Source organism: Styela clava, chromosome 9 (genome assembly GCF_964204865.1).
Source record: "Styela clava chromosome 9, kaStyClav1.hap1.2, whole genome shotgun sequence".
Lineage (NCBI taxonomy): Eukaryota > Metazoa > Chordata > Ascidiacea > Stolidobranchia > Styelidae > Styela > Styela clava.
Genome location: NC_135258.1, coordinates 15,786,492 through 15,805,673, shown reverse-complemented (window position 1 = coordinate 15,805,673; position 19,182 = coordinate 15,786,492). Strand labels below are relative to the sequence as shown.

Genomic DNA, 19,182 nt, shown 5'->3' with positions numbered 1-19,182 from the left:
TTGCGGAGCGTTCACACACAATGAAAAATACTCATTTCTCAATAACTCACTACAGAAAATAGTCATGTGTCAGAATGGCATTGAAAGAATATTGCTTCAATAAAATAAAAAAATGTGTAATTGACCTCGACCATTGGCGAAAAAAAAAATGGCGGCGTTCCGGAATTTGGCTCTAAACCGATTCGAATAATTTACTATTCGATTCGAAGTGCCCAGCCCAGTGCTTGTTTTTTTAAAAAGAATGTGCCCTAATCAGCGTATGTAGTGGTAACTTCTGTAAATCTTCAAGATGTACTGTTTTGTAAAACAACAGAATGACCATTTTAATCAATTCGGACACGGCCAGATCAATTCTGTATAGTCTCAATGCAGCAAAGCGATACCTTTCCAACATTCATGGGATCCTATTTTTAGTGGATGGCATATAGAGGAAACTAATGACTCTTTTGACCGATTATGAGTGATGGCGCTGATTCCCGTGGGATGGGGGACGGGGTGTTGATGGTAGGAAAGCCGATAAGACGATTTAATCATATATATATCGAATCACGGCCACCGTCCATGTGGGGTACGGGATTAGTTCGCGTTCTTTTTCAGATGCATAGACTAGATGGTAGAGGAAGCCGTAACCGACCAGCGCTTACGTAAACCACCCTACGACACTCAACATGATGCGCCGTATCGGCGCATATAACGACCATAGAGAATCGTAATCTAGTTCTGTGTCATCCATTTCACAATTAGATGAAGGACCTCTAAAGTGGATCTCATTTGCACCCATGTCAAGAGTCCGACGCGTGCTGGGTTTAGAAACATACAAAGCGCAATTTCGATAAACTGTCACAAATGCGGCATGCAATTTATTTGGCAATCCGCGACGGTCCTAGTGAGTCAAGTTTCTTTTCATTGATGTTTGGCGAATTTGTCAGTGGAAAATTGTGCTTCCCTTATTATTTGAAGATACTTCATTTCAAACGTCTATCACATGAATTTGATAAATAACGTTTACAGAAACAGTATTAGTTGACTTGCCATAAACTGATCCGATGCGCACCTTTATGGAATGAACTTTCCGGATGGTGAATTTGACAGGTCGAACTCGAGGCTCGGATCTATGCGATATATGGTCTGATGTTATTGAAAAAATTACTCTAAAATGGTCTCAAATAAAACAGATGGCGCCGCTTACACGATTGGAAAACATTCAAGCCTTTTCCGACTGAGAACAAGGTAATGAATAGTTAAGACTTGATAATACCGTCACACATGTTGTTTATACAAATGTATTTCACGAAAATGTTAGTAGGGTTTGTGGATTTTATTGAAAAACGAGAAGCATCATGTATTTAAGACTTTTCTTTAAGATTGCAAAGCAGAATATAGAAATGTCTGCATGTTGTGTTTTATATTTTATTTATCAAAAAAATTAATAGGACTGGGTTTGATGTGCAGCTTCTCAATAAAAATTTCGGAGAGTTATTCTGCAGCCGGCGAAAGCTCTGAAAAGGTGTAATGCGCCCATCCCGCAAAATTTCTGGATTCCCCTTTTTCAGAATGTAGTGTAAACTAGATTCCGGTCGAAACCCAGTATTAAATACCGTTATGAACAACAAACAGTACAAATTTATGTTAGACTTAGTATATATATATGAGCTATTGATAGTTCACGCTATCATAGTCCAATTCAGACAAATTCATTGTTTATTCGACAAATACTAACTAATGAATTTATATTTACAACAGGAAAAAATTAATAAAATTACAGCTGTCGAATTCTGCTAAAGTCGTTTCTTCCTGCTTCTGGCCCTTTCGGTTGCTAGTGGGTAGGTGAAACCAACTTCCGCCATTTGTTGGACATGAAAAGATGGAAATCCGGTGTTTCTTTCACAAACTCTTTGAATGCATATATAACCACTCGGACAAGGTCTATCGGGACCACACCCTAAAAATAAAATGCACTAATGATTGAAAGGAGGACCAACGATGAGCAAGTATTTGCATACGTGGATATAGGATGTCCCACAAAATGAATAAAACCATTGCAAGAAAATAGCGTACTCGATAAGATTTTTATATAAGTGAATGAAAGGGTTGAAATGGCCAATTTTACATACCGTGTTTTCCGAAAATAAGACCTCCCCTAAATATGACTCGTTGTATTACTCGTTATAGAAATCATTGATTGTCATACAATAAAGTGTATAATTTGGAAATTTATCTTGAAGATCAAAAAATCTGCTTATTATTGTTGAATGGTTTATTATTGGTTGAATGATCTTACCTTCAATAAACGGATCCGTGGAGTTTATCAGCGATACAATCGCTACCAACAAAACCAATATTACAATGCGATACATGGATCATTCATACAACTGATAACACATAGACACATATTCGGGAACACGCCAGTAGTATTGGAATATCAAGTATTTAATTTCTAAACAATATTACGAAGATTTGAGAAACATTTCTTTTACAACATTTTAACAACACTTTTTGGCGTCAAGAAGTGTGTGGTAACTAATTTTGTTCGCTCACTTTACATCAAGTTGTGTAAAGGGACTGAAGCCTGTGGACAGGGTGTATATTTAATTGGCTAACACAGACAGTACCCGAACTCGTAATAGAATTAAAATAAGGAAAATAGGAATGAAATTATGGCCTAACCTTAACCTGGTACACACAATACGGGAGTAGGCTACTCACTTTTACTTTTCTTCCCTCCAATCAAAATGTTAGAAAGCAAACCGCAATAGAAGAGTATGTACGTAGCAGTTATCTAAATTAATTAAACCATGAGCTGTTCAGATTCAAAGTCCTATCATCAATCAACACTGTTTTTTCATTGCTTCTCATATTATACCGACCGCCCCCAATTATTATATCTCAATAAACAAACTTGAGGGCGCGAAAAATTCCGCCTCAATCACATAGTCATAAAATCTTGATCTGTTTGTAACAATTCTGAAACAAAATCTCAACTCTTTCTGATGAAATTTAAGTACCTCCTGGATCTAAAAACTGTGTCACAAAATTATTAATGGGGTTTTTCAACGCTGTACCCGAGAATGCCCCCAAAATATTGCGTGATAACATTTTTTATTTTGTGTACAGTCACACACCAGTGACACCGCTAAGGTGACGCCAAGCTACTGGCTTGAACGAGTTGCAGAATTGTCTGACATTGTTGATTTGGGAAAGTTTCATGCCACGGAATTAAGATGACAATGTGTCCAAACCTGATACATGTGCATACACAAAAGTGTTATTCGGTATTAAGATTTGATGGTATCAGGCGGATTATATGAATTGATTCGCAATATTATTGGTTGTTTACTCTGATACTCACTTTTTATACTTTATAGCCAAGCTAAGCCAGTTCATGAAATAAATAGATATTAGTGTTGACGACAATTCTGTCATAGTTTTGTCACAATAATATTCTCATTGTTTGTCACTTCGTAGTTTTGCAGAAAACAAATTTTCCCCCTCAACAATATCGTGTCAATTAAATCGATGGAAACCTGGTCAAAGCTCAATATTCCTATGTCATATTCATATACCCTGTATTTACAATTTCAGCCTGGACGACAGTCGAGCGATCTGTATTTTCACTAGTTATAATTTCAATAAGCTTAAACACATAAGTCCGTATTATTAGTCATCGCGTCAGACAATTCAACTTGACTCGTATATAATATGCAGATATTAAATCAGTTTACATTAATCTTATGATCATACAATATAAATTACTTTATTAGCCATATAAGATTAGCGAAATTTCTGGCTTGAATTCCGGCTTATCATTCCACACGGAACTTATTGACTGGAGTTGAACCTCTTTGCCTACTTGCCTGTCATCTGTCCGAATAATTATCTTGGCTTGGACCCACTAGGCCCTGAAAATCCGGTTTGACCCTGATTCAGCATTGTCTAGCATTCATGAAGGATAGCTGAACCCCCGTCCTTGCCTATGAAGCGTTGTCAGTATTGTCGCTTCTCGGTATCGCACATAATGAGAGCACCGAAGTGGAAATATGGATCGGTTTGTTATTATGTTATTGCTATTCATTCTTTATCTTTTTTGTTGTGGAACAATCGATTTTCTCATTACCTACTGGGACAATTGCTTTGAAATTTTCAGTGGTTAAAGATTGTATTTCTCGCTAGAAAGCTGTTACTTTTATTTCTTCCAAGAATGTCTGGGAGCTCTATGAGATTTATTTTTCTGTGTGATGACGTCACCAATTTCAAAATTGCGCACCTTGTGGCGATTCCGCGTTAGTTGCTTTTTAGTGGTCAGACGAAGTCGTGAGACGGCGGTCCGGTGGTCAAATGCAGTAGTCTTCAGAATTTTTGAGACGCGATCCCATTTTAAAAAATTATTAGGTATGATAGACACTCGTGACCCCTATGTATATAAATGTATAAAACAAACAAGACTAGATTCGTTATGATGGTGTCATAATTGTTTTCTCGTAATCGCTCCTTGCTTTTACCTGTCTATGTGCTTGTTATACATTCTTGTGTTTGAAATGTCTAGCGTCAAGCTGTGTTTTACTGACGTAATATTTTTGTCTACTGGTAATTCGGTAATACCCAAGACATCACATACACATGGGAAAAAAATAATAAACCCTAAACCAAAACACGTTTGTACTTCAGCCTCTAGTTACCATGTGCGGGATCGAATCCGGTGTTGAGGGATTGCTGCATCGCCGTTGGATACATATCGCGTAATTTTCGTATCCCTTCTCAACCTGTAGCGGGTGAGGACACGCTTATGTTTCCAGAAGCACAAAAGTGCTCATTCACATTAGATTTACATTATTCATCATGTATCACATAGTTTCACATTAGTCCGCGACAGCGAGGGGGATAGCAGTCCTCTCTCACGTTGAGATCAGCCCAACAGCATGTTCCTCGGCGCTTAGGCGCAAAAACCATAGTTAACTTAGTTCGCTCACGCATTTTTTCGTCTTTGTTTATATATGTTACACAATTCTCTCGTTACGCTTGAGTGATGCGCCATGGTATTCTCTCCCTCAACGCGATATTGTGGTTGTGGCGCGTGTAGTCCTCTGTTGCTGATGTCCAATAGGGATGTAGGTTATCGGACTGATTATTGTGTGAATGTCTTGTACCTTTGACAGAAATCAAATGTTTCTGCGTGCAAAACTCATAAAATAACATGTTGACCCAAATTAATTAATGTTACAAAATTTTAATTTCCATCTATCATCGTTATACATGACACGTGTGGCAACTTTTTAATTTATGGTCGACTAAAATACCGCCCGACACTCGACCAGGCGTATGTCGCGCTTGGGCGATAGAAACGGATTTGTCAGCGACTCGAAATCCAAGATATATGTATTTTATTGGAAGCGCAAAATAAATTGTTTTGCTGTATAACTTCGTATTTTTGGAAACCGAGTATCGTGAAAAGTAAAGTTTGGTCTAAATTGATTGCAAATAATGTTTTATGATCTAACGTCGGGTACTCAGCATTTCCCGAGAGACTTCGAAAAGTCATTTAATTAAAAATAAAGAATGCTTGACTATTCCAAAAATGAAGATTGTTGCAATCGGAAAACTGCTGTATTATGGCAGTCGGCACCAATAATAAAACGGTGCAATAACGCCGTCTTCGCGTTCTGAATATTCGAGCTGGGATTACGGTGTTTGATGTCTGCCGCAAACGCGTTTGCGGGCTCTTTGCGAGAAAACACGAGTATAATCACGCGAGACAGATTTCGTCGCTAGAGAATAACGCTGGCCCCTGATTAATAAATTATAAATCCAAAATACAAAATTTGACGCATTGCGCCGAAGAGGCGGAATATAGAAAGCAGAATATAGAAATGTCTGCATGTTGTTTTAAATTTTATTTATTAATTTTTTTTAATAGGACTGGGTTTGATGTAAAGCTTCTCAAAAAGAAATCGTAGATTAATTCTGCAGCGAAAGCTCTGTAGTGTAGGTGTAATGCAACCTTCCCGCAAAATTTCCGGATTTCCCCTTTTCAAAATCTAGTGTAAACTGGATTCCGGTTGAAGCGACAAAACTATCCCTAACCCTCTTTTTGTTTCTGGCGTCCCTGGGAGTTGCTCTTCGAAGTTCGGTTTTAAACTTAGAACTTAGAATTTTTTTTGGGTGGCCTCATTAATGATCAGTCGATCACAGGGTATTATTCAATTCAAATCGTTACGTAAATTATAGACTATCTTAATCAAAGGTAGAATAGCCACCTGTAGCAAATAAAGTGAAACCCAATATTAAATAGTGTTATGAACAACAACAGTACAAATTTATGTTAGACCTAGTATATATGAGAAATTGAAAGTTCATGCTATCATAGACAATTCAGACAAATGCGTTTGGCATGAATTCATTGTTTATGCGACAAATACTAACTAATGAATTTATATTCACAACAGGAGTTTACTAAAATAAATCTGGCGAATTCTGCTAAAGTCGTTTCTTCTTGCTTTTGGATCTTTCGGACGCTTGTGGGTAGCTGAAACCAACTTCCGCCATTTGTTGGGCATAAAAAGAGTGGAATCCGGTGTTTTTCTCACAAAATCTTTGAATACATATATACCCATTCGGACAAGGTCTATCGGGACCACACCCTAAAAATAAAGTACAATTATGATTAAAAGTAGTAAGTTTATAGTTAAAAGTTAATAATGAGCATAGTGTTACATGGGTATAGGATGTCCGACAAAGTGGATAAAACCATTGAAGGAAAATAGCGGACTCGATAAGATTTTAGCGGACTCGATGACCAATTTTACATAACGTGTTTCCCCGAAAATAAGACCTAGTCGATAGCAAGAAATCTCTCCTACAGGTTTTAAATGATTGATAATCTATGTTTTGCAGCTATTTCCAATAAAAACGTGTTATTTTTAAGTAAATGAATATCGGTTTTCATATTTTGTAGATTTCAAAATCTCATTATTTTCTACTTTGTAATAGGAGACATCCCCGGAAAATAAGTCCTATTGTTATTTTTCGACGAAAGAAAATTGAAGTACGACCTAGTCTTATTTTCGAGGAAACACGGTATCTGGTATTACTCGTTACAGAAATCATTGAATGTCATACAATATAGTGAATAATTTGGAAATTTATCTTGAAGATTAAAAAAGTTCTGCTTATATATTATTGTTGAATGGTTTATTATTGGTTGAATGATCTTACCTTCAATAAACGGATCCGCAGAGTTTGTCAGCGATACAATCGCTAACAACACAACCGATATTACAATGCGATACATGGTAGTTCATTCATACAACTGATAACACATCGAAGGTATTTGGGAACACGCCAGTAGTATTGGAGTATCAAGTATTTAATTTCTAAACAATATCACGAAGATCTGAGAAATATTTCTTTTACAACATTTTAACACTTTTTGGCGCTACAGAAGTGTATATATGTATGTACCAATATGGAGGTAACTAATTTTGTTCACTTACTTTACATCAAGTTGTGTAAAGGGACTGAAGCCTGTTGACAGGGTGTATATTCAATTGGCTAACACAGACAGTCTCCGGACTCGTAATGGAATTAAAATAAGGAAAATCGGAATAATATTACGGCTAATCTTAACCTGGTACACACACTACGGGAGTAGGCTACTCACATTTATACTAAGTCTAACCAATGGAAAAAATTGGTCTGACCCGTCATTTTTATATTTTGATGTGTTGCCAATTCTCCCCTCCAATCAAAATATTAGAAAGCAAATCACAATAAAAGAAATATGTACGTAGCAGTTATCTAAATTAATTAAACCATGAGCTGTTCAGAATCAAAGTCCTATCATCAACCAACACTGTTTTTCATTGCTTCTCATAGTATACCGACCGCCCACAATTATTATATCTCAATAAACAAACTTGAGGGCGCGAAAAATTACGACTCAATCACATAGTCATAAACTATCTTGATCTGTTTGTAACAATTCTGAAACAAAAGCTCAACTCTTCCTGATGAAATTTAAGTACCTCCAGAATATAAAAACTGTGTCACAAAATTATTAATGGAGTTTTGGAAGGGATTTTTACCGCAATACCCGAGAATGCCCCCAAAATATCGCGTGATAACTTTTTTTATTTTGTGTACAGTCATACACCAGTGACACCGCTATGGTTGAGCCAAGCGACCGGCTTGAACGATTGCAGAATTGTCTGACATTGTTGATTTGGGAAAGTTTCATGCCACTGAATTAAGATGACAATGTGTCCAAACCTGATACACGTGCCAAAAGTGTTATTCGATATTTAGATTTGATGGTATCAAGCGGATTATATGAATTGATTCGAAATAGTATTGATTGTTTACTCTGATACTCACTTTTCATACTTGATAGCCATGATAAGCCAGTTCATAAAATGAATAGATTTTAGTGTTGGCGACAATCCTGTCATAGTTTTGTCACAATAATATCCTCCTTGTTTGTCACTTCGTAGTTTTGCAGACAACAAATTTTTCACCTCAACAATACCGTGTCAATTAAACCGATGGGAAACTTGGTCAAAGCTCAATATTCTTATGTCATATACCCTGTATTTACAATTTCAGCCTGGACGAAAGTCGAGCGATCTGTATTTTCCCCTAGTTATAATTTCAATAGGCTTAGGCACATGAGTCCGTATTATTACTAGTCATCGCGTCAGACAATTCAACTTTTCCGAGTTACCTGACTCGTATATAATATGCAGATATTAAATCAGTTTACATTAATCTTATATTCATACAATATAAATTACTTTTTCACCATAATGAGATTAGCGAATTTTCTGACATGAGTTCCGGCTCATCACTTTACACGGGACTTATTGACTGGAGTTGAACCTCTTTGCCTACTTGCCTGTCATCTTTCCGAATAATTATCTTGGCTTGGACCCACTAGGCTCTAAAAAATCCAGTTTGACCCTGATTCACATTGTCTAGCATTCGTGAAGGATAGCTGGTCCCCCGTCCTGGCCTATGAAGCGTTGTCAGTATTGTCGCTTCTCGGTAACGCACATAATGAGAGCACCGAAGTGGAAATATGGATCGCTTTGTTATTACATATGTTATTGCTATTCATTCTTTATCTTTTTTGTTGTGGAACAATCGATTTTCTCATTACCTACTGGGATAATTGCTTTGAAATTTTCAGTGGTTAAAGATTGTATTTATCGCTAGAAAACTATTACTTTTATTTCTTCCAAAAATTTCTGGGAGCTCTATGAGATTTGTTTTACTGTGTGACAAGTGATCATTCACATTAGATTCACAATATTCATCATGTATCACATTAGGCCGCGACAGCGAGGAGGCTAGCAGTTCTCTCTCACGTTCAGATCTGTCCAACAGCATGTCCTTCGGCGCTTAGGTGCAATAACCATTTCTTAAATAATTACCAACTTTCATGACCTTTGACCGATGCTGCCAGCAACGTTTTTTCTGCTGTTTGAGGGGACGCTCGTTGCAGAGAACGGTGCGTCAGTTCGCGCGATTGTTTTGTGTGCTTTGGCTGTGTATAACTTGTGTGTTAGCGTTGATTTAACAGTCTTTTTCTTATTATAGATTGAATACAGACTAGCTTGTATATTTTTTATACATCGGAGCTGTTTCGTTACACTATAGAGGGTCAACATAGAGATACCACCTCTGTGTGACGTCATAGTTCCGCATGAGTAAAGAGGTATGACCTTCTCAGCGCTTACCCTTTGCCGCCAAATATTTTGACCGAACGTTTTTTGTTGCCCCAAGCTGCGGGCATTTTTAAGTTATTTTGTAACGTATATATATATGAGTATATTTTCGTATATATATATATATATATGAGTAGATTAGCACTAAAAATCACGCTAGCTTTCGTTTCGATATTTATGTCACAGACTGTGAACTTGACCTAACACGGTACGATAACCTGGCACCGGTACGGCAACTGCTGAACTGACAGCAGTAGCAATAATATTATTCAGATATTGCTATTTCATTTTCTGTAATTTTGCTTTCAGGCCCGTACCACAGTATTGTAGACAACTTAGCTCTAATCTATCTACCGGTACGTATAGTTCTAATGGCGCGGCGGTGTGGCTCAACGGGCTAAGCGTTAGGAATACGCTCGCCACCGCACCTCTAATTACTCTGCGTGGGTTCGCAGGTTCGAATCCCATGCAGGGATGGTTATGTGCGAGAGGATTGCTGGACTCCTCGCCGTCGTTGGGTGGTTCACGTAACCGCTGGTCGGTTACGGCTTCCTCCACCACCAAGTCCATGCTTCCGAAAACAAACAATATATAACTAATCCCATACCCGACTTGGAATGGTAACCGGACGAGAGGCCGTGGTTCGCCATATGGATAAGCCGTCTTATCGGCTTTCCTCTCCCCCGGGATAAATATGTAAATCCTATCATATCCTAATCGTAGGTACCGTGCTTGCACAGGAATCCTTTATTTCAACTTATGTGAAGAGGGAACACAGTTTGGAGAAGCAAACCAAGTAGGCCTATTTGTGATATCGATACGTGAGTATTGTTATATATATATATTAGGTGATTTCAATATTTTTTTACTATGCCAGCTGGAACGCATTGTGCAGTGCCGGGATGTAGCTACTCCTATGTCAAGTCTAGGAAAGCAGGACAGTCTGTAAAAACACTATTTTCTGTTATCATTCTCTGTGGTTACACAGTATACTTCCACAAAAATCAGACAGAGCTACTTCAAAAGTGATGGTACCGGTACTGTATGCGTGAGTACACCGAAGCACGATTTGCCTGATATTTGGGAGGTAAACTTTCCAGAGGAGAAGGGTTACATACCTAAGAGCTATGGAATGAAGTACTTTGAAGACTAGAGTAAGCGTAATAAACTGCAAAAGAATGCAACTATATGGAGGGGAAAAGCAGCTATGTGGAAAAGGCAATTTCACCCTTTATTAAATACAAATCATGTCATAACAAGAAAGTTACAATTGAAAATTAGGAAACAGAATGAGCCCGCTAGTGTTTGGGACATGCTCTCTCCTGCATGTGGAATTTGCTGACTGGATGATCTGGGTTGCAGCCTGCACAGCATTTGGATGCATTTTCAGCATGGTCTACCAGGGTGTCACAAACTCGTGGTCCTCGAACGCTTAACAATAACTGTAATACTTTGTAAGGTTTTTTATGTAAATGTATTACATTTTTAAAACCTTTGGAGGTGATTATTCATATCCATACAGAAAACGACAATTTACAGAAAGTTGATTTGTATAGATTTCAATATTAGTGAAATGCGAAAATTAATGTGTAAACGTAACCATATGAAATATATTGAGAAAAACATATATGATACATCAGGCGCAATGCAGAACACCGAACAGAACATGAATTGTATGAAAAATTTAGGATTGAAAGTAATGGAAGCACTTACAGTCGTGATGAATTGCTTTATCAAATATGACATACCTAAAGCAGCTCATTCTGAATTTTATATTACTTATTGTGATGTCTTGGGTATTACCAAATCACCAGTAGACAGAAATATTGCAGTTTATTATACGGCAAAGTAAGACGTCAGTATATCGCAGCTTAACGCTAGACAGTTCAAACACAAGAAAGAATAACAAGCACGCAGACAGGTAAAAGCAAGGAGCAATTACGAGAAAACAATTATGACATCATAATCACAAATCTAGTCTGTGTTAAAAACAACAAGCTATGACGTAAATACACAACACCCCTCTCCCCTTAGGAAGAAATGAACAATGTCACCAAATTAACACATTTACAATTAACCCTCATTTCAATGTTCATTATCAATATCACTATAAATTTAATCTGTCAGGCGGCCTCCTGTTTCTGAGAGGATTGCTCCTGGGTATAGGATGTTGCTGTGCTCCTTGATTACCCTGTGGCTGGACAGGATTGTCATCTGTCGATGTGCTTGACCGGTTCCAATTGTATCATTCCGGTTCTTCATATCTTCGACAAAGTTCGTCATTTTCAGCTTTCAGCGGCTGATCGATATGGCGTTTCCAAGTTACACCATTAGAAATTTTGACAAGGTATGTCAGTGGTCCAAGATGTTTATTAATTGTGCCACTGACCCATCTTCTCTTTTTGCTAGAATAGTCACGAGCCAAGACTGCTTGACCAAGTTCAAAATATCTCGTTTTACGATTTCTCTTTGAATCTTGCACGTTAGTTTGCTTTTCATTAACTTTTGATGCTAGATCAGGCTTGACCAAGTCTAAACGTGATCGTAGAGATCGCTTCATTAATAACATGGCTGGTGACTCGTTCGTTGTCGAATGAGGTGTATTTCTGTACGCTAGTAGGAAATTATCCAGTTTGTGTAAAATATCACCTTACTCCTTCCTCCCTCGGAGAAGAGAACTCTTGAAAACTCCGACAAATCTTTCTGCCATACCATTACTTGACGGATGAAATGGTGCAGATCGTGAATGACGTATGCCATTATTCTTCATAAAATTTGCAAACTCTTCCGACGTGAAAGTAGGTCCATTGTCAGACACTAGTTGTTTGCATATACCATATCTTGCAAATATGTGTCGGAGTTCTTCGATAGTTCTTTGCGACGTGATAGAACGCATAGAGATTACTTCTGCCCATTTTGAATACGCGTCAATTACAACTAAAAACATCATATCCATGAACGGTCCTGCAAAATCAACATGAATTCGTTCCCACGCATTTGAGGGAAATTCCCACATGAGTAGTTCAGCATTTGCAGGCATTTTTCGCGTTTCCTGGCAAGAAGCGCATTATTTTACTCTATTTTCAATTGAGTTAGTAAGTTGTGGCCACCAGACATATGATCGAGCCAATGCTTTCATTTTGACTATGCCTGGATGTGACTCCTGTAGTTCTTCTAAAATTCTTGAACGTAATTTAGGTGGAATTACAACTCTGTTTCCCCACAATAAACATCCTTCATGAACACGGAGTTCATGTCTTCTATTGAAATATGGTTGTAATTCATCATTTTTGATTTTGTTTGGCCAACCTTTCAGGACCAAATCTACCACTTTAGACAATATTGGCTCATTAGTGGTTGCTTTTCTTATTTCCGTACTTGTGACGGGCAATACTTCAAAAATGCAACGTAAAGAATATTCTTCATCATCTGTATGTGAACTTTCAGACAATGGAAATCTTGATAAAAAATCTGCGTTACCATGATTTTCAGTTTTACGATATTCGATATCATATTGGTGTGATGCTAGAAACATTGCGTAACGCTGTAAACGAGCAGCTGTCATTTTTGGAATTGATTTATCCGGGTGGAAAATGGAGGTTAGTGGTTGATAGTCTGTAACCAGTGTAAACCGTCTACCATATAAATATAGGTAAAACTTTTTCACACCCCATACTATGGACAGAGCTTCTTTTTCAATTTGTGAATAGTTCATTTCTGCTTTTGTTAATGTTCGTGACGCAAAAGCAATGGGTCTCTCTGATCCATCTTTCATTACATTTGATAATACGCAACCAATACCATATTGACTAGCATCACAACTCAATTTCACTGGTTTCTTAGGGTCATAATGCACTAATACTTGATCAGATGCAATCAATTGTTTCGCAGGTAGAAAACTTTGTTCACATGCCTTGGACCATATGAACTTTTGACCCTTTTTCAATAGACAATAAATTGGCTGTGGCACACTTGCTAGCTCTTTGCAAAATTTAGCATAAAAATTAATCATACTAGTGAATGCTCGGACTTGAGATGCATTTTCAGGACGCGGGGCATCCACAATTGCTTTGACACGTTTCTCTGTCATATGTTGTCCGTTACAATCAATATCATGGCCAAAGAAAGTAATACGATCTTTCATAAATTCGCATTTTGTTAAATTCAGTCTCACCCCATATTCTTTTAATCTCTTTAAGACGTTTCCCACATTCTTGAGGTGATCTTCATCATTTGATCCAGTGATGATCATGTCATCTAATATACATGCCACTTTAGGCATTCCTTGCAAAATTTATTCCAGAACCCGTTGCCAGATAGCTGGAGCTGATGCAATTCCATAAACCATTCTACTTACACGATACAGTCCTCTGTGTGTATTCAATGTGAGTAGATGTTTGCAGTCTTCATCGACTTCTAATTGCAAATAAGCATTTTTCAAATCCAATTTTGTGAACTTTTGTCCACCAGCTAAAATTTCAAACAGTTCTTCAACTCTTGGGAATGGGTATTGATCAATCTTCAAAGCTGGATTAACAGTTACTTTGAAATCACCACAGAGACGTATTTGACCATTTGGTTTTGTTACAGCTACAATAGGTGTTCCCCAATCACTATGTGGTACTTTGGTAATTATTCCTTCTTTTTCGAGACGATTCAACTCTTCTTCAATTCTTGGTCTCATGGCGAAAGTTACTTGACGTGCCTTCTTGAACACCGGGGATGCATTTTCCTTTAATACAAATTTAGGTTTATGGCCCTTGACAGTACCAAGTTCATCTTTAAATAAATCTTCATAATTTTTCAGCAAAATATCCAATTTCTTTTTTATATCAATCGGATTTTCATTTGGATTTAGGCTATTCACATTGTCCCATTCATTCCAGTTAACTTTCAATGCTCTGATCCAATCTCTTCCCATTAACGGTGGTCCACCTTTTTCGACCACATACAATTTCAATTATGCAGCTTCATTTCCACATTGAACTTCAACTGGTAACAGCCCAAGTGGTTTTAATGGCTCACCCGTGTACGTTTTCATTTTTATAGGAGTAGGTGTGAGCTTCTCATTTTTAAAATGCTTTCGATAATCTTTATTCGATATTATCGATACTACTACTTTTCCTGCTACTTTGACAGGTATCCATATGATATCAGTGGCATGGACGGACACTTCTTTTTCATTTACTTTTGCCACTTGTATATTCGATAGAAATTTTGATGCCACTTTATCTGCAGCGACGCCTTTCTCTGCTTCTCTAGTGGCAGGTTTTTCAGGGGCGACCAAGTCACGTACAAGCATGAAGGTTTTACGCCCAATGACGCTAAGGAAAACGCTGACCTTTTTCCCATCTGCAATTAGCAATCATGAATTGCTCCAGTCTTTCAACATACGTAAGTCAGTCTTCCTGATCTTCTATAAATTCTCCGATTGAGCCAATTCCCAACGCTATTTCACAGATTTAAAATTGTGATAACTGAATACTTAATACCGGACTGACGACTTTATTTCAATGATATTCGTTATTCTCAGTTCCCGAAGCTTAATTTTTCTGCTGAGTGATCAAGCGGGTATTTCTGTCTCTCTTTAGATTACGTTGATTCGTTTCAACATGTATTCGCCCTAAAGGCAATAATATCCCATCCTCGTCGCCAGTGTGATGTCTTGGGTATTACCAAATCACCAGTAGACAGAAATATTGCAGTTTATTATACGGCAAAGTAAGATGTCAGTATATCGCAGCTTAACGCTAGACAGTTCAAACACAAGAAAGAATAACAAGCACGCAGACAGGTAAAAGCAAGGAGCAATTACGATAAAACAATTATGACATCATAATCACAAATCTAGTCTGTGTTAAAAACAACAAGCTATGACGTAAATACACAACACTTGTGTAATCACCTTTAGAATTTTAAAGCTCGAATATGTTTCTGTTAGCTGCATTTTTGATGGCACCTAATGACCCGGCTGAAATTCGTTAGTTGGTGGCAATAAGTTCACTGAGGCTGCCTGCCTATGGATGCTAGGTATGATAACCTATAACTTGGATTTAGGCCGTGGTAGATACTTTGTTATTATTGATGAAAGTATTTGTAAATCATAAAAATGTGTATTTTAATGTTCATCATCACCGGCATATGAGCCACTTTCTAAATATTTAAATACATTTTTATTTACTATTTTGCATCCATGCCGTGACTTTGTTTACTGGACGGCGAAAAAACAAAAACGTCCATTTGGCTCTTGTCAGTTGCAAGTCGGATTATATGTTTCCGTTTTGTTTGACTGTTGAAAATGGTTATTTCGTATTGTCGCGCAATGTGGATATTATCTATTGGCAGGACTGCTTGGTGTCAAGTCCAGAAGTCATCTCGCTTGTGTTTCACTGTTTGCGGACAGCACTTGATGGTGAGTGATAATGTGCCGTTGTCAATTTCTTTAAACATTCATAAGCTCCTTCATTTCAATGGAAAGCAGATGACAAACTACTGTTATTGGTAGGCCTAGGCTCCCGGTACTTGCAGACTTGACTTGTGTAAGGTATTAATCATCAATTGCCATACAGCCATAAGGTATTGTTCCCTAGTTAGCAGGTAATCTGCTGTTTCCTGCTGCAGGTAATTATATTGAGATTGACCATTTCAATGCTAAATTTGCCTTAGTCAAAAGCCACACTTGATTTGCAAAGATTTGTGAATGCGCACAGTACACCGATAGGCAGGAGGTTGTGAATCGGTGCTGCTCAGGATGAAATATTTTTGCTTATAAATGCATATTACGTGTTTCACATGAATCCATCGTGCTCAGATTCGACTGTTTTCAAGGTCTGAAGGCTCCAACTGCTTAATTTTATCGGTACACAAGAGAATTTTCAGTGTGGCATGCATGCATGGGCGGGTTCTTCTAAAGTGTGGTAGGTCTAGTCCAGGGGTTCTCAACCTTTTTTCTGTCAAGCACCCCCCCCCCCCCCCCCCCCCCGAGTCTCAAAACAATCAACACGAACCCCCAGTATTCAGACAATCATTTTTATATAGTATTGTAAATTGTATAAATACAAAAGTATTCATTACATTTAACCAGAACATTAGTGTGAAGGCTGTCCCTGTTTATTGAGAATAAGTTTCTCAATTCGAGGAGTAGTTTTAGACAGGCAAACACGTAAGTCATGCTCCACATTAAGCCGTGATCGATGTTTACTTTTCATATTTAACAGCGTTCAAAATCCTTGCTCGCACAGGTAAGTACTGGGGAACATTAACAAGGAATTCAGAACAAAATCAGATACAGCAGGGTAACTCACACTCATCTTCGTCCAAAACTTGGTCAGGGTGACTGTTTCGAATGCGTCTTTGGCAACAGAGTCATTCACCAGCTCTAAAAATTCTTCTTGAATATTATCTGGGAGAGATTCCGCATTCACAATGAATGGGTTTCTAATCAACTTTGATTCTATTTTACTCAATTCAGGGAAGTAAGACTGCAACTCGATTCGCAGAGAAGCTAGGTGCGTTTGCACAAGCTGCGCCACATCTAGATTTTCCTTGTTTTTGTTTTTAATTTTTATTAATTGCCTCATCCAGGTTTTCAAAGATGCTCAGATTTCCATCTTTGGCTTTCTTTTCCCAGAGATCAAGCTTCATGATGAATGCCTTAATTTTTCCATGAAATCAATCATTGCATCAAAACGGCCTTGGAAAGACAAGTTCAATAAGTTGAGCTTCGATAATATATCAGAAAGGTAAGCCAGCTTCTGAAGCCACTCGCTATCTGACAGTTTCTGAATAAACTGTGACTTGTCTTGTTTTCACGTTTGAAAAATTCACGAAGCTCATCCCTCAGTGATTCTACTCTGCTTATCACACACCCTCGAGACAACCAGCGGACCTCAGTATGATACAGTAACGCTTCATAATCACTGCCTAATTCTTGACACAGTGAGGAAAATAGCCGTGTATTTAGGAAACTTGATTTGATGGTATTTATCATATGCACAACATCATCAAGTACTAATCTTAACCCAGGTGGTAAAGTGTTACATGCCAAAGCATATCTATGAAGCATACAATGGAGATGCCTTATTTTGGAATTTTTCTCCGCCACTTTTCCTCGAAACCCTGACCGACGGCCAACCATCGATGGCGCTCCATCTGTTATACATGCACATACATCCTCCCAGGACAGTCCTTCTCTTGCAAAAAAGTAGAGATCGTATTAAAAATGTCTTCACCTCTTGTTGTCGAATCCAAGGTATGGCAAAACAAGAAATTTTTTTTGAAATCTTCATCACTGACGTATCGTACAAATACCAGCAGTTGGGCACAAGCAGCCACGTCAGTTGACTCATCTAGTTGGATTGCAAATTTTTCAGACGGTGCCTTGATTAATTCAGCAATCACTTGTTGTTTGACATCATCGGACATATCTAATATTCGTCGACGAGCTGTATCGTTTGAGAAGGGTATTGATGCAACCTTCTTCTCAGCATCACAACCAACAACACAGCGAATTATATCTTTACAGCAAGGGAAAATCAATTTCTCTGCAATATTGTGAGGTTTTTTTTTTGCAATTCTCAGCGTTACTATGTAGGATGCACAAAGCCCGGCTTCATTTTGTTGATTGAAAAAACCCGAATGGTCAAGGCGAGATAGTTTCAATCCAACTTCTCTCTGCTTGAAGAAAGCAGTGCTTTTACTTTTAAGATTTGGGTGACAACTGTCTCGGTGGCGTTTGAGAAATGTAGGCTTCATGCACTCCGCGGATAAAACCTTGCAGCATATGACACACTGTGGAAAATCATGCCCATTCTTGTCAATAGCAGTGAATCCATACTGAATGTAGGGGTTTCATTATACATCCTTCTTCGGATCCGGCCCGCGGGCCGTAGGTTGCCGACCCCTGCTTTATAGGAAGACATTTTCCGGGGTCAAAGGTTTCGGGGGTACGGCGGCGAGGAGTCCAGCAATCCCTCGCACGTAATCATCCTCGCATGAGATTCGAACCTGTGAACCCACGCAAGGTAATCAGAGATGCGGTGGCAAGCGTATTCCTAGTGCTTAGCACGATGCGCCACACCGCCGAGCTATAGTTTACCGCAAAGTTTTTCGGTATATCAATAAACAAATAGCAGATTTTTGAATGATGGACTGGAAATGTGCAACATGGGTGCAAAATGGAAGATTTTTAATGATATTCTGAAGATAAGTTCGGACGAAATGATGCTCTGCTCAAATATGTGACCGCATATACAAAAGTTAACCTGCACGAACTGATATTCGAAAATTCACAATCGATTTTTACATTAGTGTGTTAACGTTTTAGTAGATTTTACTAGATATATGTTTGAGCATGGAACGGAAAAATGCATTCGCACCTCATTCTAGGATTTTTCGGATTTTTGTTTACATGCCGCATCACACGCACAGCGAATATTTAATTCACTGTTTTTGTTTTTAAAAAAAT

The 19,182-nt window shown here is 38.1% G+C and overlaps 2 long non-coding RNA genes across 2 annotated transcripts; both read right to left on the bottom strand.

Moving 5' to 3' along the window:
• Positions 1–1,715: 1,715 nt before the first annotated feature.
• LOC144427393 (uncharacterized) lies at positions 1,716–2,692 on the bottom strand. Its single transcript, XR_013477963.1, has 2 exons — positions 2,282–2,692; positions 1,716–1,942 (listed from the first exon to the last, which is right to left on the bottom strand). It is a non-coding gene; the product is annotated as an uncharacterized LOC144427393 (long non-coding RNA).
• A 3,618-nt stretch (positions 2,693–6,310) lies between these two features.
• On the bottom strand, positions 6,311–7,409 carry LOC144427392 (uncharacterized). The gene is made up of 2 exons (XR_013477962.1): positions 7,210–7,409; positions 6,311–6,635 (listed from the first exon to the last, which is right to left on the bottom strand). It is a non-coding gene; the product is annotated as an uncharacterized LOC144427392 (long non-coding RNA).
• Positions 7,410–19,182: the final 11,773 nt, after the last annotated feature.